General features: G+C 38.8%; 1 pseudogene; it reads left to right on the top strand.

Moving 5' to 3' along the window:
• Nucleotides 1-2,349: 2,349 nt before the first annotated feature.
• LOC100734309 (uncharacterized) overlaps nt 2,350-26,555 on the top strand; it is a 52,918-nt pseudogene continuing 28,712 nt past the window's right edge.

Raw genomic sequence — 26,555 nt, 5'->3', positions numbered from 1 at the left:
AGACAGAGAGACACATGCCTTCTTCCTGCTATTTCATTGTATGCTGGCTCCACCCCTAGATGGGTGTAGCACTGACACCATCAATTTAAACTAGACAATGAACCAATCACAAATGCACAATGCAATTGCATGAGGCCTGAGGGCCACAGACATAAACCATTGCAGGTGTAAAGTGATCAGATCAAGGGCAAGAACCTGACTAAGGAAGAAATAAAAATACCTTATGGAGAAAAGTGTAAGGAGGAGTAAAAAAGATATCTTCTAAATCTAGGATTGAGTTATGGGTATTAGATGGAGGGGACAGAAGATAAAATGGTCTATGGGTTAGGGACCACAGGGTAGATAAGAAGGACTATCTGGCTGATAGTGTAGAGATCTTACATTAATCTGTAAGTGCCATTCATTTTTGAACAGGGAGAATTGGAAGAATTGTTTGGGACCAGAAGGTATAATTGGAGCAAGTGGGTGGTATAGCCACCCTATAGCCCTCTCATAGTCTGATCACGAACAAGGATTAACCCTGGGAGGAATAAGAGTGACTGGTTTTTAGTGCAATGGTGAGAGGTGTTTTACTGATAGTCAAGGAAGGAGAGGAAGTATTCTAGACCGTATGGTCCAGATCTGGGGAAATAATGGAGGTTTGGGGTGAGGCCAGAGAAGGGAAAAAGAGAAAGGCTGAACTGACAGAAATGGTCCTGCGGGTTGTTTAGGTAATACCGGTCTAATGAAAAGTAAGTCATGTAATGAGAAATACCAAAAACTTTTCAGCTAGATGAAGATCTGATGACCTAGGGGTTTTGTGTCTGCTAAGGTGATTGATGTCTACTTCAGCTTTTTTAGAGGAAGTACTATCATTTATCTCATTCCTTGTGGAATATGTAACTGTTGTTGTTGTTTTTGTTGCTGTTGTTGTTGTCATCTTAAAGCCTGACTTTTAACTATTGTGTCTCTGACTACAGTAGTGGTGCAGACAAAGCCAAAGAACAGGTAAGTAATTATGGGCCAAACAATAAAATCAACAAGACTAATAACTGCAACCAAAAAATGTTTCACTAGAAAGTCACAGTTGTAGCCTTTTTTAAAGATGATAAGAACAAAGTATAGAAAACTTTAGATTCTGATATGGCCCTAATGTGTCATGTAATACCTTGAATAATCTTAGATCTGTTAGAAGGATCAGGAATATATACATATAGCACTCAAATTTATAATGGCACAATTTTTCTCTTATGGTCTTGTTAGAAGGACACTTTACCCTATTAAATACATACATACATATATATATATATATTTATAATATATATTAAGATATTATATCCAATATATATTTATTAAGATAGACATAGATTAAAGATAATATTGCAGAGGAAGAAGCCAGTCGAAGTGTTTTTTACCGTGAACAATTGTTATTTTGTAGGTCATATATACAGATGACAAAAGTTTATTTCTTTTGATTATACTTTTCTGCTGGGTATTTAAAACCAACTTACAATGAGACCTGAGTTAATTAAAATTTACTGCTCACTGTATATCATGTTAGGTAAGTCTCATTAGGCATTACTCTTTGAACCAGATAAGTGGCCTCTCAGCTCCTCTGTCAGTATTGATAACCAGAATGAGTCCTGATCTTGATTATCAGACCTTTTTTTGGTGATTCTCCTTAGGAACACTACACATCTTTATTGATCTCTGTCTTCTTGGGGGAGAAGGTGTTTCCATTAATCTCCCTTATCAGGAGATTGAGTAACTCATCTGAGTTGTAGATTTTGTAGAAAATGTTTTCTTATGTCCTGGGTCTCTGCTGACCTTGAAGAATGGGAGCCAACAAATTAGCTCTTCTTTTAGCCCAGTATCTCTCTAGTTCTGGCCTCTAAACTTTCATTGTTGAACACTCAGAGCAGAAGATTATAGTTGTATCAGTCTTAGTGAGCAGATGTAAAGCAGAAGTATAATATTTTGACAGCTGTAGTCCTTTTTTAAAGGCAAACAGTTGTTAGCCTTACAAATTAACCTCTCTCTGTGAAAAGGACATTTTTAATTAAGTGGTTTAAAGTCAGCTTTTGGCAAGCTGGAGAAAATCTGGGCTTTTAAGAGTATGGAGAGAGAGCTCAGACTCCAGCTGATTGGGAGAAATCTAAAAGAGAAGCAACAGGGGCAGAAGAGAGTAAGTAGTCTAGACAGGATTTGTAGCAGACACATGAGTGGGAGTTGTGAGAGTATGACTGAAGTTTAGAGAAGCAGCGGGCAGAGTCACCTGACCCTTGGGGCTGGGCAGGCCTTAGGGAGGCACCCTGGGTGGGTTCAAGCTGGGCGTGGATCAGTTTGCAAGTAGAGCCAGGTAGCCACAGCATGGTGGCAGCAGGGAGGAAAGGGATAGACCAACTGGATGCAGACCAACTGGAGGATGTCATGGTCCGGAATTCGGTGGTGGGCACAACCAGGGACATGGCCCACAGCAAGCAGGGTGGGTCAAGGAGCCTGCCCTGCAGTTTCACATTTTTCTTACCTGGGCTGGTCTCAGGAATGGGTGTAGACTGTATGCAGGTATTGTGGCAGCTTCTAGATGTCAGAAGAAGGGCACAATGCATTACAGGCACTCTGGTCTCGTTGTGTATATGAGCACCAGTTGAATCTTATTCTCTATGGCAATGAGTGTACCTCCTATTCCAGGGTCCCAGGGCCATAAGGACAGCCAGTGGGTTCTGGGCAGGACAGGTTGAACAGGACAAGCATGAGCATTTGGCACTGGGTCATGCAGCCTGACCCTTGGCCTGGCACATATGTCTGACATGTGATGATGACAGCTCATGGCCAGACCCCTGGGGAGTACCTCAGTGTAAATGGTAGTGGCAGGAGGGAGACACAAGAGGGAAAAGTCAGGGAGAAATAAGCTTGAGAGGGAAAAGGAGAGGGTTGAGATGAAAGGGAAAGGAGAAGAAATTTTAGGGTTTCTAACTTGCAACTTATTAGTGGAGAGAAAAGTCCAGACCTGTAGCTTGACCCTTGATGGAAGCTTCTGAAAGGACTCTAACAGCATCATTTCATGTCACCGAGATACAGGATACCTGATGATCACTGAAAGACATGCCTTTCATCTTCCATGGGGAGTACAGGTGGAAAGGATAGATAAGTGGAGATTGTTTGATTACCCTTCCAGGCTTTTGAGAGCTAGTTTCCACAGTAGGACCTTAAAAAATTCACAGGAGAGCTACCCCAGCTGAGAACCCTCAGTTGTCCTTTCAGTTTTTACCAGTTCCATGCAGTCAGAGATTTGTCTCTGGGAAAAAAATAAAATTGTCCAACATTCCACTAGGCCATTGGTGTCAATGGTGGTTCAACAGAGTTCTGGGGAAATCTGCTCTTTGCTTTGAGAATGTCAGCTTCTCAAAAGGCAATTGCTAGCTGGCAGAGTAATCACTGTTTCATTTTAGCATTCTATAAGGAATAGGTAAAAGCCTGAGATGAATGTAGATGAGATTTTATAAAAAGACCCATTTTACAGAATTATATCATACTCCACTAGATGGCACTTTAACATTATTTATCAATGCTGATTAAAATAAGATTAAAAACTACAGTGGTCACAAGTCAAACAGTTCAAGCAAGTCTAAATGTAACATATATAAAACAAGGGTACAAGAGCTGCTCCACAAAAACAAACATTCCTTTAAAAGAAATCAAAATGTGAGTTACAAAATGTGCAATAAATGGCAAACAGGAATGACAATTATGATTACCTGATATAATTCATCAATCAAGAAATAAAAACAATCTCTTATCTCCTGTTAATTATTTGTTATTTTTCAAAATGGAAAAAATCAAAATATCACACTCTTGTTACTGAGAGCCGTTTTCTAGCTGTTTGGGCTGCAGGTCAGGAGAGAGTAGAAGAGGTTTGAATTCTGCAGGAGGTGGGCAAGCAGGGATTAGAGAAGAGTGGAAAATGCATAGTTCCCCTCTGGAGTACAGAGAGTTATAGTAGATCAGCCAGCTCTCCGGGGGAGGTCTCTAACAGGATCCAAAGCCGCAAACATGAGTAACTGAGAAAGGCAAATGTGTTTGCGGTTGGCCATATGCTAGAGGGAAGCAGCCTTCCCGGTGTGCTTTTTGATATAAGAGCTGGACTTTAAAAAGCATGAAAAGCAAGACAAGCCTGTCTCTGACATCAGGGAGAGCAAAAGGCAGGCAGGAAAGACAAAGGAGGGAAAAGGAGACTGGGACTTACCTGGTATGAAACACTCAGTGAGATCTGGCATATAATAGTGGCAGGAGTTGGAAGGACCAAGGTCTACGGATGCTGCTGAGTTGTCTCAGCTGGGGTGGAGGTTCAAGAGAATGTAAAACTCCCTGGAGAGACTTTGTTTCCTTCTGGCTTCAGCTCCAGATGTAGGAACAGATCAAGGGAGAGACTAGCCAAGACCACCAGGCCTTGGATAAAGGCAATGTGACATGGAATTTATTGTGCCTGGAAACGGGCAGACAGAAGACAAAAAGGCCATCTGTAGGGAGCCAAGCGAAGTAGGCTCTTTTCTAGAGCCTAAAGGAAGTCAAAGGACATTAGGTGGGAAGATCTTAGTAAACATCAGTGGTAAAGTTTCTCTGGATATTTTTGCCTCAGTGAACAAAATCCTTGAGGCATTAGTGTGAATGCTTGGGTGTTTTCAGATATCCAAGTGCTTTCAGGAGTCTGTGTTCCATCTTATCTCTTCTAAGACATCCTGAGTTTGCCAGAGGCACCAGAGTTAAGTTACAACAATACCTCTGCTGGCAGATAAGTTGGATATTGGGAGAGTCATGTCCAAATTGTGCCTTAACCTATTTAATCTAAAGACAAAAATTACAAAAAAAATTAACATCAAATGAACTTATTTGACATTTTGTGTGGGAATAAATTTTAAAATATATGATTAAGAAGTAACCTATATAAAGCCTAAAATGTTGTAAGGAGCTTTTTAAAGCCAAACATCTAAAATGTTAGTAGTAATTGGGAATTCAGTAGGACATGAATCATATATAAGCAAACAGGTACAAGAATAAATTGGACCACAAAGCATAGCATGAGCAAGGAGCAGATTCTAGCATGATATAAGGCTGCAGTAGGATATTCTTCAGGATAGGCTGGCAGACAGGTGCCTGAGAGCACACAGGCAATTGGAACACTTTATAGAACATTATGGGAAGCCTACACTAGCTCTGCCTTAACAATCTATTATAGTCAGATGAGCTGTACTATTTCCACTTGCCAAAAGTGGAGGATGCTAACTTCAAGAAAAAGAACAATGCAGAATCCTGCTGTTGGGCCATTACAACAATGCAAACATATCCTTCATCAGATAAAATTGAGGCAGGAGACTGGAGGGTAGCAAGCTGGCTAGGAAAGGAGGGATGACCTGCTAATTACAAAACCCCAGGATGCATGTGTAGAACAGTTCCCAAAGTCCTACATGCGGACTTCTCATGAGAATTGGAGGAATTTGGAATTACATGGCCTAGACCTGACATCATTCTGAGGATTGGGTGATACAAAAAGAACAGCTTTAATTAAACTCTCAGCTATTGTGTTCATTCATAGTAGCCATTCTGTAGAGTGTACTTATTTTCCTACTTTTACGTGACCCAGGCTTTGAGCTATAGAGCTTGTTTCTTTTCTACCGCCAATAAATGTAACCAGGTGCAAGCCATGCAGGGTCTGGAGGAGAAACAAGCCAATTTGCCATTCTCTTGAGTCAGCAGAAACCATGTGGGGCCTGGGAGTTGTAATAAGAAGCCAACTTTCCCTTCCCATGGGCCACAAAATTCATTCTGGGCCTGGAAGGAGTAACAGGAAGCCAGTTTGCCCTTCCTGTGAGTCAGCTGGCACACAGGCTGGGAGATAAGAACAGCACCTCCACCACTAAGCAACTGGTTTAATTTTTTTTCTTTTCTTTTCTCTCCCCTAGAAAGACTTCCTACCCATATAGGCTTCTTCCCTCTTTTCTTTCAAATTGGATTAGATCTCCTTTTTGTTTCTTCTAATAGAAATTTAGATAATTTATAAACATATGCCTGACTACCTGAGCAGATCCAAGAACAACCAGTAAAAACTCAACTTAGTTGACCTGTAAGTGAATATAGAGAAGTAGAGACATGTAGTTCTATATTTAAATTTTTTGAGGTTTTTCTCTTTCTATAAATAAAGTATCAAAATTTTTAATATCAGGGAAAATTTAAGAGATACTGTTTCTCAAATGAATCCACCCTGATCTCTTAAGAAAGCATTATTTTATTCAAAGTAAGCCAACAACGAAAATATTGACTCCGCCCTAATCTCTTAAAAGGTGCTTTTCCTAAATGGCTATGAGAGGCCCTGGGGGCTTGCTTCCACTCTAGTCTCAGAGAAGTTCTGTGGGAGCCACTAGAAGTCGAAGGACATAGTGGACAATTTTATAATGAGTCCTAAGATTAAAAGATTACTCAAGGGGATTTTTCTATCCAGAAAAGTCACTAGTGTCACAGCAATTTTAAGACTACAAAGGATGCTTTATGGGCTCAGTGGATCTCTTTCTGCATGGGATGGCATCTGAAAGGTCTGATGCCTAGTCCTTTTTCTCTTGCTCTCTTGCCTCTTTCTTTCCCCTCTCTTTCTCTTCTCTCTCTCTCTCTCTCTCTCTCTCTCTCTCTCTCTCTCTCTCTCTCTGTCTCTCTCTGTCTCTCTCTGTCTCTCTCTCTCTATCTCTCTTTCTCTCTCTCTCTCTGTCTGTCTCTCTCTCTCTGTCTCTCTCTCTATCTCTCTTTCTCTCTCTCTCTCCTCTCCTCTCTCTCTCTCTCTCTCTCTCTCTCTCTCTCTCTCTCCCCCAAAATGAACCATGGAAAACACCATGAACAGAACCCCACACATGTCACTAACCTTACCACTATGCCATGTTCCTTATCAGTGGAAATAATCTGACTCTGTTAATTTTAGAAAGGAACAATTTATGTATTCCTGCAATAGTGTTTGGGTCCAATATGAATTAGGAAATGCTAAAAGATGGATACAGGATTGATATAGGAGAAATGTAATTCTCAACCTGCTGGATGTCAGATGTGCCAAGTTTATGTATCCTGAAATCGATGCATAAATTCTGAAGGACAAAAGAATAGGAATGACTGTGGAGAAACAGGTGGAGTCCTGGAGTGGGTTGTTGCCAAGGTTGTTTTTCCATGAATTTGTTTTATAGTGCAAACTCACAAAGAGGTTATCAGGTGGGTCAAAATATAATCAATCAGTAAGATTACAGGGATAGCCTCTTAGCTAATATTGATCTAATAGGGAAGCAGAACACAGAGAAAGGGAATATGATTGACATCATTAGTACTGGTTTATCTGTGATTTCCAAGAGGAATATTTGGGGATTGGATGGGCCCAGGTGTTTTGGTCACCCACATAAGTGTCTGGCTTATATCTGAATTTAATGGATTTGGCAATACCAATCATCAAATTTCCCACTAGTCTCTTAGGGAAGTATATAAGTCATTTGTGACTTTATCTTGAGGTCTTGCCTTTTTCAGATGCACCTCCAGCCACAATTCTGATGTCTTCACCTTTAACTGAGTTCTTTGACAGCCCAGTACCTTTCTAACGGTATTATAATTAATTAATTAATTTGTTTGTTTATTTATTTCAGAGAAAAAAGGCACAGAAAAGAACAACAAAAAACAAAAGAGACAAATAACAACAACAACAAACCCAAACCAATAACAGTATAGGATTTCCAAACAAGATGATAGGAATTTAATAATGAGGGGAATATCGCATATTGTTACCTTCAAAAGGGTTGCTTAGATTACTAGAGATAGACATGTAAAATTGGTCTAATCATGTAAGCATTAATTTTTCTTTTCCAAGAATTAATATAATTGGTAGTATAGTCATTTTAATTATCAGAAATGCACATACACACACACACATATATATATACATATATATATATATATATATATGTACATACATACAAATTGATGTATCTTTCTTTTTCTTTTCCTTTCCTCCTTTCCCCATCCCAGTTATGTTTCCTCCTTGAGTATTTTCTTACCCTTACAATATATTTATTGTATATTATGGATCATATTTGCTCTTTCAGTTTCTTACACTAGGGAGACAGTACAATATTTACATATGTAAGTTTAACATATCATTTATGAGTATGTTCTCAAGTTTCATCCGTTTACTTATTAAAGCCTTGATGCTATATTATTTATTGCTGAGTAGTACTCAGTTGTATAAAAATACATCTTTTTTATGCATTCCTTGATTGAGAGGCACATAGCTTCTTTCCACGATTTGGCTATTACAAATTGTGCTGCTATAAACATGGGTGCACATATATCACTTTGGTATGTTTTCAGTTCTTCTAGGAAAATGTCCAGAAGCAGGAAACCTGGGTCACATGGAATCTCTAATCCTAGCTTTTTGACGAATCTCCACACTGATTTCCACAGTGGCTGCACCAGTCTACATTCCTACTAACACTGGAAAAAGAGTTTGTTTTTCCCCACAGCCCCTCTAGCATTTGTTATTGGTTGATTTCTTGATCTTGGCTGTACTAATTTCTGGAGTGAGATGGAATCTCAGAGTTGTATTAATTTGCATTTCTCAAATGGCCAATGATGCTGAACATTTTTTCATATATTTATTTGACATTTGTATTTCTTCATCTGAGAAGTGTGTATGCATCTCAGTTGCCATTATTGGATTGGGTCCTTGAATTTTGGGACCTGCTTTTTTTTTTTAACTTTTTATGAGTTCTAAATAGAGGTCCTTTGTCTGAGTAACACTTAGCTAAGATACTTTCCCAATTAGTGTGTTTTCTCTCACTCTGTTGGAAATTTCTTTTGGCATGCAAACACTTTTTAATAAGACAAGATCCCAGCTGTTGATTCTTGAAAGTATTTCATGTGCAGCTTCACATTTGTTCATGAGCCTAACATTATATCATTAAGATTTCTACCTACTTTGTCTTCCAGAAGACTTAAAGTTTCTGTTTTAATAGTTAGAATTTTTTTATTTCATTTGGGTTTTAGTTTAGTGCTTGATGATAGTCATGGGTCTAGTTTTAGTTTTCAGCATATTGAAAGCTAGCTTTTCTATCATCACTTATTAAAGAGGCTATCATTCTTCCAGTGAATTTGATTGGACCCTTTAATTCCTTGTAGAATTCAGCAGTGACTCCATCAGAACCTGATATTTTCTTTGTTGGTAATGTCCTAATTACATTTGCAATTTCATTAACTGTAATCAGCTTTGGTAATTCATTCATTTCTAGGAATCTGTCCATCTCTTCTGTGTTATCAACCCTACGAGAGTAAACATTTTTGAATTAGGCATTGATGATCTGTTTTACCACAGGGTCTGTAGTGATTTCTCTCTATTCATTACTTATTTCATGTATTTGAGTTTATTCTTTCCTCTCTTTGATAAGGATGGCTAGGGTTTTATCAATTTTATTTATTGTTTCAAAGAACCAACTCTTTGATGCATGCATTAATTTCTGGTCTAATCTTTATAATTTTTTCTCTTCTTTGGGCTTTGGGCTTGACTTGCTCTTCTTTTTTTACAAGATTAATGTGCACCATTGTGTTATTTATTTATGCTCATTCCATTTTCCTCATGTGGGAGTTTATCATTATGAATATTTCTCTGAGGACTGTTTTACTATGTCCCACAGGTTCTGGGAAGATGCATTTGCAGATTTGTTTGCTTATAGATATTGTGTAACTTCTTCTGTGACCCACTGGTTGTTTAGGAGAGTGTCACTTAATTTCAATGTGTTTCTGGTATTCCGGTGGGTGTTTTTTCACTAATTTCCAATTTTATTGCACTATGGTCAGGTCATAGCCTAACATTTATATAAGTGTATGAAGATTTATTTTTGTTATGGTTAATTGGTGTTCTGTGTGCCTCATTTATCTGTAAATCATATTCTTTACTCATGTTTGGAACATTTTCTACTATTACTTCTGTAAATAGCTTTTGTGTGTTGTTTGTGCTAGCTCCTGATTTTTTAACATCAGCCTTATATTATTTCTGTTTGCATCATCTCATAGCTGTTGAATTGTTTCCTGATTCCTTATTATTTTTAAGATATCTTTTCTTTCATGTTCATAAGTGTCCATCTTGTCTTCAAAATCTGAGAATCTATCTTCAGTCTAATTCCAACCCTTTTCCCAGATTTCAATGGAATTTTTGATTTCCTGACTATCCCTTTGAATTTGTTTCATGTCTTCTAATTTTATCTTTTATTATTCATTTAAGTTTTCCATCATTTTCTTATGTTCCTCCATTTTTAAAAATCTAAATCTCCTTAGGTATACAGAGCATTTCTTTCATAATGTTTGTCATTTCTTTTTTTTTTCTTTTTTATTTTTTTTGGCCTGGGAGATTATTTCTGGTCTGATTTCCTTTAGAGCTTTATGAAGTTGTTTCTTTACCTAATTTGATAGCATTTCAGAAAGTTCAGTTGTACAATTTCCAGTGTCTCACCTTTTAGTGTCTCCTGGATTTAGTCTCAGTGGGTTGGAGGACTGAGTCTGCATCCTGCTCTTTCATTTTGTCATTTTCCTCTGGTACATATGCAACTTACCAGGCTCTCTCCAGATGGATTGCACTGGAATGCTGTGCTGGACAGAGTTTCCACCCTCCCATAGCACCATGGCTAGATAGAGTACTCTATCAAGCTGTGGTTTAGAGCCTTGTGCTCTGTGACCTGTGAGGCTGGCCAGGCATTCCCCTGATAGATTATTTTGGCATTTTGGTCTGGGGAGAGCTCTGATCCTCTGTGTAGCTAGTAAGCGTGCACTCCCTAAGAATGTTCTTGCCCCTAATTGGATGGGATTGAGAGCTCAAGGGCCCACACAGAGCCCAGCCATGCTAGGCTGTGCTTGCCTGGCAGGTTTCAAGCCTGCCCAGAACATGTCCAGCGACCCTCTCCAGAACCAGGAACTTGGAAATTCAGCTGGTGGCTGGGGTGAGTCTGCTCCCATTCAGATCCCAGGAGACTGTGTTCAGATCATCGCTCCCAGAGCTCAAGGACCCACCCAGAGCACAGCCACACTAGGCTGTGCTTGCCTGGCAGGTTTCAGGCCTGCCCAGGACATGCCCAGCGACCTTCTTTGGAATTGGGAACTGGGAAATTCAGCTCACATCTGGGGTAAGTCCGCGTGCCATCCTGAGCCTGGGACATTGTTTAAGATCATTGCTTCCAGAGCTCAATGAGCCACCCAGAGCCCAGCTACTTTAAACTCAAGTTAGGAGGTTTTACAGCCTGAGTAGATTACCCCATGACCTTCTTCAATTATGGGAGTGGAGAGCAGGTGAAGTGAGTTTCAGAGCATTGGTCTTTGCCTGGGGAGAGCTTTAGCCCATTGTCCACAGTGGGTAGGTGCCTTCCCAGCTACATGGAACACTGAAGGTAGCACAGGAGGGCCTGAGGGCCCACCTGGACCACACTCAGCAACATCCATTCAGTCCTAGGAGCTTAGGGCACAGGAGAGGATTTTTTTAAAAATCCAGGGGAAGCTTTAAAAAAACACTTGAAACACAGAAATATAGGAAAATGAAAAAATGAAAGACCAAAATGAAATCTCAAACCTCCAGCCCATCCCAAGAAACCCTAGGAACCATAAAAATAAAAGAAAATATATGCCATACACCTGAAATACCTGTAATAATAGCAACTGAAATAAAGAAGCAACTCCAGGAAGCTTTAAAGAAATTCAAACTAGAAATAATCTCCCAGGTAAAAGAAGAAATGATAAAAGTAATAAAAGAGATGCTAAACACATCTATAGAAGACACAGTTAAAAAATTAGAGGAAAAAACCAAAATGATGGAATCCCTCGATGAACAATTTAAGAAACAAACAGAATGCATGAAGCAGATACAAAGGGACATACATGAAATCAAAAACTCCATTGAAAATTGTCCAAACCACTTCAATCAAAGTGAAGATAGAATTTCAGACTTTAAAGACAAGATTGCAGCTATTGAACAGGAAAGGAAAGATCTTTTGAAAAAAACAAGGAATCAGGAAATAACAATTCAACAGCTGTAAGATGATGCAAAGAAAAACAACATAAGATTAATAGAAATAAATAAAAAAGAAGGGAACAGCACAAATAATATCAAAAAGCTATTCACAGAAGTCAGAGCTGAAAATTTCCAAACATGAGATTGGAAACTGACATTAGGATTAGTGAAGCATATAGAACTCCAAATAGCCATAACCAAAATAAAACTACATCCAGGCATATTATAATCACCATCCCAGAAATCCAACATAAGAATAGAATACTAAAAGCTTTCAGAAAGAAAAAGATAGATCACATATAAAGGAAAGCCTATCAGAACCACTGCTGACTTCTCAACACAAACAATGAAGTCAAGAAGAACATGGAGCAAAGTATCTCAGATGCTAAAGGAAAATGATTTTCAACCTAGACTGATGTACCCTGAAAAACTGTCCTTCAAAATGGATGGAGAAATAAGATACTTCCATGACAAAGAACAGCTGAAGAACTTCATGATCACCAAGCCAACCCTACAAAAAATACTGAAAGACAGTTTAGATACACTTAGGAAAAAAACCACTAAGCAAAGCAGAAAATTAAACAGAACAAAATGATAAAGATTCAACAGCAGAAAGATAGCATGTCAACAATAAGCCAACATATAACAGTTATAACCATTAATGTAAATGGACTCAGTGCACCAATTAAAAGAAACACAATGGCAGAATGTATCAAAAAACAAAATCCAACCATATGCTGTCTATAAAAAACTCATCTAACACAAAAGGATACTCACAGACTAAATTCAAAGGATGAAAAACAATATATCATGCAACAGGAACCCCCCAAAAAAGTGGGGATAGCTATTCAGTTTGTAGACAATGTAAACTTCAAACCAATAATGATCAGAAGAGATAAAAGGACCACTACATATTGGTTAGCAGAAAACTTCAAGAGGAAGAGATAACTATCTTAAATATACATGCACCAAATTCGAGAGCACCCAGTTATATAAAACAAATATTAACAGAAAGGAAAAACCAAATTAGCAGTAACACAATTATAACAGGAGACCTTAACACACATTTGACACCAAAGGACAGATCAACCAAACAGAAAATCAGCAAAGAAATAACAGAACTGAATCATACCTGTGAACAAATGGACTTGATAGACATATACAGAGTGTTCCACCCAACAACATCAAAATACACATTCTTCTCAGCAGTACATGGGTCATTCTCTAAAGTAGACCATGTATTAGATCACTGAGCATATTTAAATAAATGCAAAAGAGTTTAAATTATCCCTTGCCTACTATCAGATCATAGTGCCATGAAATTAGAAATTAATGATAAAAGATACTTCAAAAATCCCACAAAAACAAGGAAACTGAATAACACACTCTTGAGTAATCAGTGGGTCATGGGGGAAATTAAAGAAGAAATTAAAAACTACCTACAAAAAATGAAAATACAAATACAACTTACAGGAATCTGTAGGATGCAATGAAAGCTGTCCTCAGAGGAAAATTTATTGCACTGATTCCCATATCAGGAAAACAGAATGAATACAAATAATCAACCTGATGTTACACCTCAAACATCTAGAAAAAGAAGAGCAAGCCAAGTCCAAAGCCAAAAGAAGAGAGGAAATTATAAAAATCAGAGCAAAAATCAATGCAATAGAGACTCAGAAAGCAATCCAAAGAATCGATGAATCAAACAGTTGGTTCTTTGAATGAATAAATAAAATTGATAAGCCCCTAGCTACATTTATTTTAAAAAGGGAAGAAAAAACTCAAATTCATGCAATAAGAAATGAAAAAGGTGAAATCACTACAGACTCTGTAGAAATACAGAAGATCATCAACACCTATTTCAAAAACCTCTACTCTCAAAGGTTCGATAACACAGAAGAAATAGACAGATTCCTAGAAACATGAAGAACCAAAGCTAGGTCTAGAAGATGTAAAACTGCTGAATAACAAACAGTTTCTACCAATGAAATTGAAAATGTAGTTAAGTCCTTAGCTACACAGAGGAGCCCAGGCCCAGAGGGATTCAGTGCAGAATTCTACAAAAAGTATAAAGAAGACTTAATGTTGACACTTCTCAAACTGTTCAATGAAGTTGAAAGGGGTACAATCCTTCCTAAGTCATTCCTGGAAGCAAATATTACTCTAGTACCAAAACCAGAGAAAGACCCAACTAAAAAAGAGAACTACAGACCAATCTCCCTAATGAACACAGATGCAAAAATCCTCAATAAAACATTGGCAAATAGAATGCAGCAAATCATCAAGAAGATTATACACCATGATCAAGTGGGATTCATCCCAGGTATGCAGGGAAGGTTCAACATATGTAAATCAATAAATGTTATTCACCATATTAAAAAAAAGTAAGAATCACATAATCAATTATATAGAGGCAGAAAAAGCTTTTGATAGGCTCCAACATTCTTTTATGATAAGAAACTTACAGAATATTGGAATAGATGGTCCTTACCTCAATATAACAAAGGCCATCTACAACAAACCAACAGCCAGTATCATACTAAGTGGCCAAAAATTGAAGGTCTTTACTTTAAAATCAGGCACAAGACAAGGATGTCCCTTATCACTGCTCCTATTTAATATACTACTGGAAATACTAGCCAGAGCAATTAGACAAGAGAGAGAGAAATAAGAGGGGTAAAGATAGGAAAAGAAGAAGTTAAATTATCATTCTTTGCAGAAGACATGATACTCTACATAAAAAGACCCCAAAAACCCCATTGAAAGACTCTTAGATACAACAAATAAATTCAGCAAGGTAGCTGGATACAAAATCAATACTCAAAAATCAACAGCATTCCTATACAATAGCAACAAGATCACAGAAACAAAAATAAGAGAAGCCACGCCCTTTACACTAGAAACCAAAAAAATGAAATATTTAGGATTACTCTCATGAAAGAAGTGAAAGACCTATACAAGAAAAATTTTAATGCCCTGAAAAAAGAAATTCAAGAGGATCTCAGAAAGTAGAAAGACATCCCTTGCTTATGGATAGGAAGAATAAATATTGTGAAAATGACCATTCTCCCAAAACTGTTATACAGATTCAATGCAATCCCAATAAAATACCATCAACATACCTCATAGATCTAGACAAATCACTCCTAAAATTCATCTGGAGTGAGAAGAGATCTAGAATAGCAAAGACAATTCTAAGCAGTGAAGGCAAGGCAGGAGGCATCACAACCCTGACTTGAAGTTATACTACAAAGCAACTGTAGTAAAATCAACATGGTGCTGCAATCAAAACAGAGCTGAAGATCAATGGAATAGATTAGAAGATTCAACCACAACTAAAAACACACTCAACCACCTTATCTTTAATAAAAGAGCCAAGCATGTTCACTGGAAGAAGGACAGTCTTTTTAATAAATGCTGTTTGAAAAACTGGCTCGCCATATGCATATGCCGAAAACTAAAACTAGACCCATGCCTATCACTAAATTAAATTAAATTACTAAATTAAAATATAAATGGATCAAAGATCTGAATATTAAAACAGAAACACTAAATCTATTGGAAGACAAATTGGGTAAAAATCTTGAAGACATATGGGTAGGTAGAAAATTCATGAACCGGGCTCAAACCACATGGGAAATACTTCCCAGAATCAATAACTGCGGTCACGTCTTATGAAAAAGTTTCTAAATGTCAAAAGAAATCTCCAGCATAGTGAAAAGAAAGCCCACAAACTGGAAAAAAACCTTAGTGAACTGTCCCTCAGAGAAAGGACTTCTGTCTAAAACATATAAAGAATTTTAAAAATCAGACCCCCAAAATTCAAAGATCCAACCCAAAAATGGGCATCTGAGATCAATACACAATTCTCAGATGAAGAAATACAAATGGCAAATAGATACATGAAAAAATGTTCATCATCATTACTCATGAGAGACATACAAACTAAAACCACACTGAGATTCCATCTCACTCCTGAAAGAATGGCCAGGGTCAAGAAAACCAACAACAACAAATTCTGGAGAGGTGGTAGGGAAAAAGAAACTGTCCTGCACTGTTTGTGGGAGTGTAGACTGGTGCAGACATTGTGGAAGTAAGTCTGGAGATTTCTCAAAAAGCTGGGATTGGAAGTCCCATTTGTTCCAGCTATTCCACTTCTAGGCATATTCCCAGAAAAACTGAAAGCATGGTACCACAGAGATATATGTACACCCATGTTTATAGCAGCACAATTTGTAATAGCCAGATCTTGGAAACAATCTAAGTGTCCATCAACTGAGGAAGGGATAAAAAAGATAGTATTTTTATACAATGGAGTACTACTCAGCTATAAAGAATGATCACATTGAGATATTTATAAATAAATTGGTGCAGCTTAATACTATACTCATAAGTGAAATAAATCAAACCCACATGTATAAATACCAAATAGTTTCCCTATTGTAAGAAATGATAACAATACACAACATATGTGGCAATCATGATTCCTCATTATATTGCTTTGAAGCCTTATAATGTTTTCATTCATTAATTGGAATGGTTTTATTCTAGGCTGTTTGATTTTATTGTCTGTGATGGTATGAACAGCTATTTTGGAGAAAACAAGACTTCCTAATAGCTAGTGCTGATTTAATATCATCTGGTTTTGAAGTCTCATCAAGCTTTTGTTCTTCTGTCTCCTTTGGTCTTAACATGTTGTATCTTATTGGATTTTATTATATGTGATAATATAAACAAAAACTTTTATAGACAAGGAGATTATATAGAAACTTTTATGTTAGTGGTTCTAAATACCCTATAATACTGTCATTCTCTTGAATGGCTTTACATTGTCTTGATATGTTTGATGCTACAGTATATGAAGTTATACTCAAATATTTCAAGGAGAGAGACACTATGATAACTTCCTTTATGTCGGGGTATCTTGTGGTGAAACACTATGTTGCTTAAATTGTTATGTTCTGACCTGTGCTGTTTTGTTGTTATGTCCTCTTTTATCTCAATCTCCTTTTTTAATTATTTATTTATTTATTTTTATCTTTTTAATTAAGAGAAAAGTAAATAAAAATAGCAGGATACATTATAGTAACCCACTTTGATTTCCTACTAACTTGATTTGAAACCCTGTATTGCTCTCATCATCTTGTTTTGACTGACTTTATTCTGTTTTGCTTGATAGTACCAAGTTTGGGTATAGGCAACAACTTTGAAGACAATAAGATTCACTATTTTGCCCCTTCTGATTTGATTATTATCTTCTTTTGAAGTCCTGTAATGTCTCCAATGTTTTGGTTTTATTGGTTTTGTTCTTTACTGTTTCATTCAATTTTATTATAACTGATGATATAAGCAATTATTTTTTAGATAGCAAGAGGCCTTATGGTTACCATTGTTGATCACCTTGTATTCTGTTTTTATATTATGTACTATGTCCATCCTTTTGATTTGACTGACTCTGTTTTGTTATGTCACATTTGGTTTTATTCTCTTCAGAAAAAAATTAATAAGAACTGTGGGAGCAATAAAACCCAAAATGTGTAATTTTCATTGTAAAAAAGAGAAGAAAAGAAAGTGCTCTAAAGGATAAAACTGCATGTATATTTAAGCATATAAGATAACCATATTACTTAGTTTTTGTTGGATAATTGAACGGAATTGTTTGCTGTCTCACTGTTTGAATGTCTAGTTTATATGCTTTAAGTTTGTAACATGAACAACAATTTCTAAAATGACAATAAGTAACTATTAACTAATGATTTCCTACTGTATATATTTTTTGAAATTCTGTATTACTTGTACCCTTTTTCTTTTTTTTTTTTCTTTTTCTCCTAAAATAAAATTTAAAAAAATAAACCTTCTGGGACCCAAGTGGCTAGGGGAAGTGCACTCCCAGAGTGTGGCACTGTTTGGGTCTTATGCCTGGTTGGGAGGAGTTCCGAGTCTCTGGTCCATGCGGCTATTCTTGACACACCTCTGGTTTATAGTACTGGGGCTTTGCTCATAGCTGGCCAGACTTCAGAACCTCTGTGACCCACTGTGTGGCTACCTGGAATGCACCCCTGAACTATGGCACTGGGGCCTTTGTCTCTAACGGGCAGAGCTCAAATTCTCCAGGACCCATTTAGCTAGGCTGCTTGCTCTTTGATTGGTGGCTATGGAGCTCCAGGCTGGGCTGGACTCAGTACCTCTGTGATCTGTGAGGCTGGCCAGACATTCCCCTGATGGATTGTGCTGGGATAACAAGCTGGGCAGAGCTTACATTCTCCATACAGCAAGGTTTTGGAGTGTGGTGCCAGCACCTTGCACCTTGCTGGGAGAAGTTCAGAGCCTCTACCACATGACTTGTCTAGGAACACCTCTGATGTATGATCAAAAAGCTCTGCTTTTTGAGCAGAGGTAAGTAGAGGAAGGGATTTGGTACCGATGACTTACTGTCAACTGACAACTTCACAATATTCTTTCAATGTCCTGCCTGAGTCAGTGAATGATACTTTATCAGGGTCGTAGAGTGGCAGGTCACTGAAGTCCTGCCTGCTTGCACAGGTCTGGGAAATTACCTGTTTACAAGAATGGATCACTTTTTAGCCTGTAGGAATCAAGGAGGCAGGATTAATAGCAGGGCAAGTTGGTACTGTAACCTCTGAGAGACTGAAAATCATGACTATATTCTTGGTAAGCCACTCCCCTATTAACCATAAGTAACTCTTCATCTCAAGAATGACTCTAACCTAATGGAGACTCATGAATTCTATTTTGTACCCCAAAGCTAGTTTTTCAATTTATTCTTTTAACAGCACAACAGTAGTCGCTACTGCCCTCAGGCAGGGTAGTCATGCAGCAGACAGTCCATATAACTGTTTTGAAAAACATACCTTTGGATAGAGTTCTTATTCTAGCCTTAGTGTCCCACACCCAAAGTAACTCCTCTTTTCTGATATGAAGAGGAGGGGTTTTCTCAAGTCAGATATTACGGGGCTGAAGTCTGAATAAAAGTGTGTTTTATTTCTCAAAAAAGCATTATCACTCCCTTTTTCCATTCCAGGGACACAGACTAAGGACATTTGGCAAGTTTGTATAAAGGCTTTTCCATAGTCCAAATTTAGGCAACCAGATCTGGCAGAAACTGGCCATTCCCAGAAAGGAATGAAGCTATTATTTGGTGCCAGAAGGCCTGAGATCACAGATATCCTGCATCTGGTCTCTAAGCAGCTGTTGTTCCCTAGATATAAGAATGTATGTCAAGAATTAGACTTTCTGAAAGGATATCTGAGCCATTTGTTTGTGATAATATAGCTTCTTCTGTAGCAAACTGTGATTTGAGATAGCAGATGATTAGGTAATTCTCAAGTTGGATTACAGATTAGAATACCACTTAGATACTGTGTGATGGTTTCCTGTGTAAGATCTAGGTTCTTTAACTCTATTTTTCTATTGTGAGGGTTATCTGTAAAATCCTGTTGGAGAACTGTCCAAAGGAATTTTCTTGTTCAAAGACATACTGGCAGTCTGGATAAAGTACAATAGAAAGAATGTATCTTTGATGTCTAATTCTGAGAACCAGTTTGTGTCTCCTGCAGTTTGGGAGAGAATTGAATATGAATCCACCCTCATTACAGACTCGAGTATTACAGCCTCGTTAATAAGACAGAGGTCTTGTATTATCTTATATATTCCTCAAGCCTTTAATACAGCAAGAATAGGAGTATTGCAAGGTAACTAGAAAGCTGCTAAATACTATGCTTAAGAAAGTTGCCGACAAGAGAGTCTATATTTGATTGATCATTGCTGTTGATTAGGAAATCCAGTAGGGCCTTTTAATTTTATACTGACATGACTGAATTTACTCTACCATGTATTCTATTATACTATATAGCAGGATTCCCCACTTTGATTAATTGGATTAGAGAGACCTGACTTAGTCCCAACAAGTAAAAATACATTTTGGCCTTTGCTTAAATTTAACATTGCCTCCAATTTTGTAGTAAATCTCTTCCTAGGAAGGGAGTAGAGCAACACAGAAAAATTAAAAACTCAGTGATAAACATTTGACCTTCAAAATGACAAGTCAGGAAAGTAAAGAAGCTTCAATTAGGGGTTCCCTCTACTTCAGTTGTGTCTCTAGATCCAAAGGAGTGAATTCCAAACAAGAAAGTCTAAAGAGAACATGCTACCAGTACATCTGTAAGTAATTGAATTGGCTCACCCATGACATCCAAGTCCTCCAAGTTTCCTCACAAGGGATGGTTCTGTCTCTCCACAGACAAGAATGTTGTAGATTTCTCTGGTTTTAATCAGAGAACTAAATGAGGATTTTGGCTGGTTTAGACCTTCTCTGGGAGTGGGGGTAGTCAACACTGCAGTGCTGAGTGAGACACACTGACTACTGGACACTCAGAGAAGAGCTTGCGCAGTGGTTTTGTGCAGTCATCTGATTTTCACTAAATGTAGCTACTTATTACATAGTACAAGATATACACATGGCCACCCTTTCCTCATCATACACAAGAACCTAGACCAATTTTTGGCCAACTCAACTGTAGCATTTAGCAAGCCAGACGGGATAACTTTACCAAACTCAGGAGATCTCACCAGACATTAAAGGTGTATAACAACCCAGATATCCTTCGAAGAAGTGGGTAGCCAGATAATCAAGTCAGCAAGAAAGATAATTCTCCATTTTGTGGGGAGATACTCTCTCTTCCCCTTTCCAAGCAAAAAATGAAATTCTGAGAGGAGAGGCAAAACAATTGCTGTGTGGAAAAGACTAGATTGTGGAACAAAAGGTTTCTCTACTTATAGGGAATGAATAGGGCCTTGCCAAGCAGCAGGCTATATTCCATTGTTGATCCACACAATGTGGAAAATCTTCCATGGAGGCTGTGACACACGCTTTAGCAAGGATGCTCATAAGCTGGACATTGCAAAGGAAATGGTCACTGGAACAGGGAAGAAGGCTGCCTGTAAACAAATGCTTTGGTATAGCTGCCCACTATTTGTAGGGGATAGAGAGATACAAACCTAGCCTACCCAAACTGTCACTTTTCCCCATGGCATACAGGGTAACTTCTCTGAATTTAGGCAGACCTTTGTTCAGCTCCAAGGGAGTTTCTTTCTCCCTGTGGGGCATGGACTCATGTGGAATGCTTCCTTTTCATAGGTTTTTTAAGTAGTCTCTGATCTCTTTTCCTGATTCCCTTTTCCTCACAGACTTTCATGTATCAGAATGATTCAGTTGCTTAGTTGTTGGTTCTGAATAACTCAAGAAAACAAGGTTGAAGAGTACAGTGTCTTCCTAAATGGGAAGGGAAATTAATTGATTCATTTAAAACTCCTGCTGCCTGTTTCTGTTCTCTGACTGGCTGCCACTGGCAGCTACAAAAGTGAGTAGCAGTAGAGCTGACTAGTCGACTCATCTCCTTTAAGTCCCAAAGCCCACCTGGTAAGAGTTGGGATAGGCTAATCATGGTTTGCTCTTCTTTTTACTCAAGTTTTGCTTTCATTGCAATAACTGTGGCTGTAAATTTATACTGCCGTCTGAAAAGACATAATGCCTGACTTTTATTTTGAAACTCTGTTACCACATGCATATGTTTTATGGCTACCTAGTAAATAGAGTTTTCTGTAGGGATGTCTCATTCCCTTAAATTGGCTAAGGGACATTCATCTAGTAAAGTATCCCATTTATAGTCTCTTAAACTCCTGGAAGGAAATGGCATGCCAGGTTAAACTTCTGAAGGAAAAAGTGTAACCTGACCTGAAAGAAAAATGCAACCTGACCAAGTTAAACCATGGGAGGCTAAACCTAGATCATAATTTTTGCTTTTCCTATTACAAAAGAGATTTATTTTATCTTCATCTATTTTATCTGAATCCTTTCTCAGATATCTTAAGTACTGTACAAGCTCCACACTAAGACCCTTCATAGAGATCACCTTATATTTCTGCAGCAAATGGCCTATTATCCACTTAAAGAAAATACAACATGGACACCCTTTGGGTCTTGGTTAAATATCTCTCTTTTCTAACACAAAATATCTGATGTCCAAAATTAAGGAAGGAAAAGCTTATTTGTCTCACAGTTGTGGATACTTTAGTCTATAATCAACTGCTCCAAGGCAGGGGAGCAGGGAAGAGGGGCAACAGTTCATGGTGGCTGGAAGACAGCAAAAGCAGCAGGAAGAAAACAGGAGGAGCACAGAAGAAAACTCTGTCACTCATATTATATGTAAGATACCAATACCAAGGCAGGTGTAGCACTCAAACCCATAATTTCAGCTTTGAACCATGAATAAGTAACAAATTGTAGAAGCTCACCTCCAAAAGGCACACCTCCATGACTGCATAAGTCTTTGGGGGGTGTCATCCAAATACAAACCATAAGACCTTGGTAGCCTGAAATATCACACTGTATTTCAATTATAACTCTACCATAATGAGCAAGACAAATGGTCAGAGGTGCATCATGTTTGAGCACTTATGGCCCTTTACCTGATCTGTACTCCAGAAGATGTCATCTGTCAGTCTTGAAGACTGTCACCTGTCAACTCCTCCTTCCCACAGACTACCTCTTCAACAACTTGCACTGACCATACCCTTAGCAGATAAAGGCAGTCTCCTCAGTCAAGTCCACACCACATCTGAATCTATTTACCATACAGTCTTAGACTCAGGGAACTCAACAACTAAGCCCAACAGTTCTCTATCTCTTTGATGATACAGTCCTCATGGGAGCACCCTTTTTATGTACACATATTCAACAGTGCAAACAGAAATTGGGTAGATTCTCTGATAATTCTGAAGTTTGTTGATGGTTTTTGAATCTTAATGATGGCTTTTATTCTGACCTGCTGCGAAATCCAATGCATACTTTTTCATTTCTCAGCAGCAGAAAAGAACAGAATTATAAAGGAAACAAAGCAAGAAAATGATTAAGTCTTCACAGCTTTGTCTACTGATAATTAGCCAACTATGGAATTATTTGGGACTCAAGAAGGGCCTGAGTGGAATTATAACACAGGTGGTGGGGAAGCTAAATGAAAGTTATACCTTAAGACCACTTTATTTGTTGCATGACAAGGGAGGGCCAAATCTGTAAACTCCTATAAGTTTAGGTCTGTCAAGGGCCCAATGAGAAAACAGTTTCTTTTCAGCTTTGGTTTGAGAAGGACCTCTGAAAATATACTAATTTAAGACTCTGAGTCTAGAGAAGTTCAGTTTATCCTAAGGCATTATTTTGTCAGTCAGTCAGATCCAGATATTAGAAAAAAGCTCCAAAACTGAAACTACATCTGGAAAATCCATATATTGCATTAATTATTGAATAACCATAATGAAGTAAAGGGCAAATGAGAAGTGGGTAAGTAAAAGAGACAAGAAAACTGAAATTTTAGAACTTGAACTTTAAAAAAAACCCTATAGCTTCATAATAAACATTCAGTTTATTTTTTTCCTTCTCTCAAAACAGCAAATGTAGGCAACTCCCTTATCAACTATAAATGGGTCTGTCCATTCTGTGTGACTTGCAAATAGTATTTTCATCCAAAAATGGACCACCTTTTGAGGATTTTTCATAGGACTAAACCGTTAACTCACTAGAGGTAGGCTATCCTCTCCCATCCACTAATACTAAGCCTAAAACTAAGACTATAGATTATCAAATTCCACAGATATTCAACTTCCAAAACATACAACTATATTGTACCTCACGTCTTTGAGCACCCACATTCTGCTCTGGGGTACCTCATGTAATTATTTACCTTTAATAAATCTTTCTTATGCCTCTTTTATGGAAATAGCCTGAAAATATTTTACTACGATAGGAGTCAGTGAACTACATACTTATTTCAAAGGAGGGGGCTAAATTATTTCAGCCTCAGGGATACTCAGACATAGCCAGTAGCAAAGTCTTTAAGAAAATATTGCCTAATGTAAGATCTCACATATTATCACCCACTTCTATTGTCATTAAAATACAGGAAATATTTGGATTCACTTCTGCAGGATAAAATTCAAACCACTTGAGACACCAGAAGATGAAGAAGGAGCAAAAACTTCATATAATATGAATTAATAGACAACCTCAAGTTTCTTTTTTTTTTTTATAGTAACTTTTTTTTTTAATTTTATTTAAGAGGAAAAAGAGAAAAACACAAAACAAAACAAAGTGGTGTAAGGGTACACATAATACAGAACTACAAAAAAAAAACATAATAGTAAGAAATCACCTGCTAATAGATTACATATTATCATCTTGGAAATAGTTGCTCAAATCACAGTATCAAAGAATACAAAGTGAACATTCAAACAGAGAGACTGCAAACAGCTGTGTTCAATGATCCAAAAACATTAATATAGTCAGCTATTTAACACCCCTAAACACAATTGCTGTTATATCCATAGAGCTCTTTTTTTTTCCTTCTCTTTTTTACAACAAAATTTACACATTTTGGATTTTATTACTCCTAGTTCTTATTACTTTTGGGGGGGGGAGAGAATATAGTCAAATATGGAAAACAAAGCTGTCACTCAAAACCAAGGATAGACATAGCACATGATGGAGAACAGAGTACAAGGTTATCAACAATGGTTATCAAAGTTGTCTCTTGTTTCCTTAAAAAGAATAGTCTATCTCATTAGATATTATAAAGTTGGACAAAACAGTAGAGAACAATACCAATAAAACTTAGGCATTGTAAACATTACAGGACTTCCAAAGGAGACAACAGTCAAACCAGAATGGGCATCTTAGTGAATCTTATTGCCTTCAAAGTAGGTGCTTATACCCTCAAACTTGATACTATCATATAGAATGGAACAGAGTCTAATCAGTCAAAACAAGATCGTGGGAGCACCACAGGACTTCAAAACAAGTTAACAGTAAATCAAAAAGAATTACTATAATATATGCTAATTTAAAAAAATTTTCCCCTTAATTAAAAAACATAAGAAATAACAAAATAATTTTTTTAAAGAATAAGGGAGAGATTGAGATAAGCTCCAACATGGCGTGGATCTCAGGAGACACTGCTAGATCTCCCCCTGGAAAGGCTGCAGGCTGCCACCCTGCCTCCACTCACAGGGAGGGGAGATGCTGGCTTGGCTTCCCAGAGACCTAAGCTCCAACAGGGCAAGGATCTCAGGAGACACTGCTAGTTCTCCCCATGGACGGGCTGCAGTGGGCTAAACTACTGCCGCTTACCAGGGAGGGGAGGTGCTGGCTTGGCTTCCCAGAGTCCTAAGTTCCAGCATGGCGTGGATCTCAGGAGACACTGCTAGTTCTCCCCCTGGAAGGGCTGCAGGCTGCCACCCTGCCTCCGCTTACAGGGAGGGGAGGTGCTGGCTTGGCTTCCCAGAGTCCTAAGTTCCAGCATGGTGTGGATCTCAGGAGACACTGCTAGTTCTCCCCCTGGAAGGGCTGCAGTGGGCTAAATTACCGCCTCTTACCAGGGAGGGGAGGTGCTGGCTTGGCTTCCCAGAGTCCTAAGTTCCAGCATGGCGTGGATCTCAGGAGACACTGCTAGTTCTCCCCCTGGAAGGGCTGCAGGCTGCCACCCTGCCTCCGCTTACAGGGAGGGGAGGTGCTGGCTTGGCTTCCCAGAGTCCTAAGTTCCAGCATGGTGTGGATCTCAGGAGACACTGCTAGTTCTCCCCCTGGAAGGGCTGCAGTGGGCTAAACTACCGCCGCTTACCAGGGAGGGGAGGTGCTGGCTTGGCTTCCCAGAGTCCTAAGTTCCAGCATGGCGTGGATCTCAGGAGACTCTGCTAGTTCTCCCCCTGGAAGGGCTGCAGGCTGCCACCCTGCCTCCGCTTACAGGGAGGGGAGGTGCTGGCTTGGCTTCACAGAATCCTAAGTTCCAGCATGGCGTGGATCTCAGGAGACACTGCTAGTTCTCCCCCTGGAAGGGCTGCAGTGGGCTAAACTACTGCCGCTTACCAGGGAGGGGAGGTGCTGGCTTGGCTTCCCAGAGTCCTAAGTTCCAGCATGGCGTGGATCTCAGGAGACACTGCTAGTTCTCCCCCTGGAAAGGCTGCAGGCTGCCACCCTGCCTCCACTCACAGGGAGGGGAGATGCTGGCTTGGCTTCCCAGAGACCTACGCTCCAACAGCGCGAGGATCTCAGGAGACACTGCTAGTTCTCTCCATGGACAGGCTGCAGTGGGCTAAACTACTGCCGCTTACCAGGGAGTGGAGGTACTGGCTTGGCTTCCCAGAGTCCTAAGTTCCAGCATGGTGTGGATCTCAGGAGACACTGCTAGTTCTCCCCCTGGAAGGGCTGCAGGCTGCCACCCTGCCTCCGCTTACAGGGAGGGGAGGTGCTGGCTTGGCTTCCCAGAGTCCTAAGTTCCAGCATGGTGTGGATCTCAGGAGACACTGCTAGTTCTCCCCCTGGAAGGGCTGCAGTGGGCTAAACTACCACCGCTTACCAGGGAGGGGAGGTGCTGGCTTGGCTTCCCAGAGTCCTAAGTTCCAGCATGGCATGGATCTCAGGAGACTCTGCTAGTTCTCCCCC

The sequence above is a fragment of the Cavia porcellus genome, unplaced genomic scaffold (assembly GCF_034190915.1).
Source record: "Cavia porcellus strain 051 isolate PalLab524CR breed Dunkin Hartley unplaced genomic scaffold, mCavPor4.1 scaffold_1, whole genome shotgun sequence".
NCBI lineage: Eukaryota > Metazoa > Chordata > Mammalia > Rodentia > Caviidae > Cavia > Cavia porcellus.
This window is presented reverse-complemented; position numbering and strand designations above follow the sequence as displayed.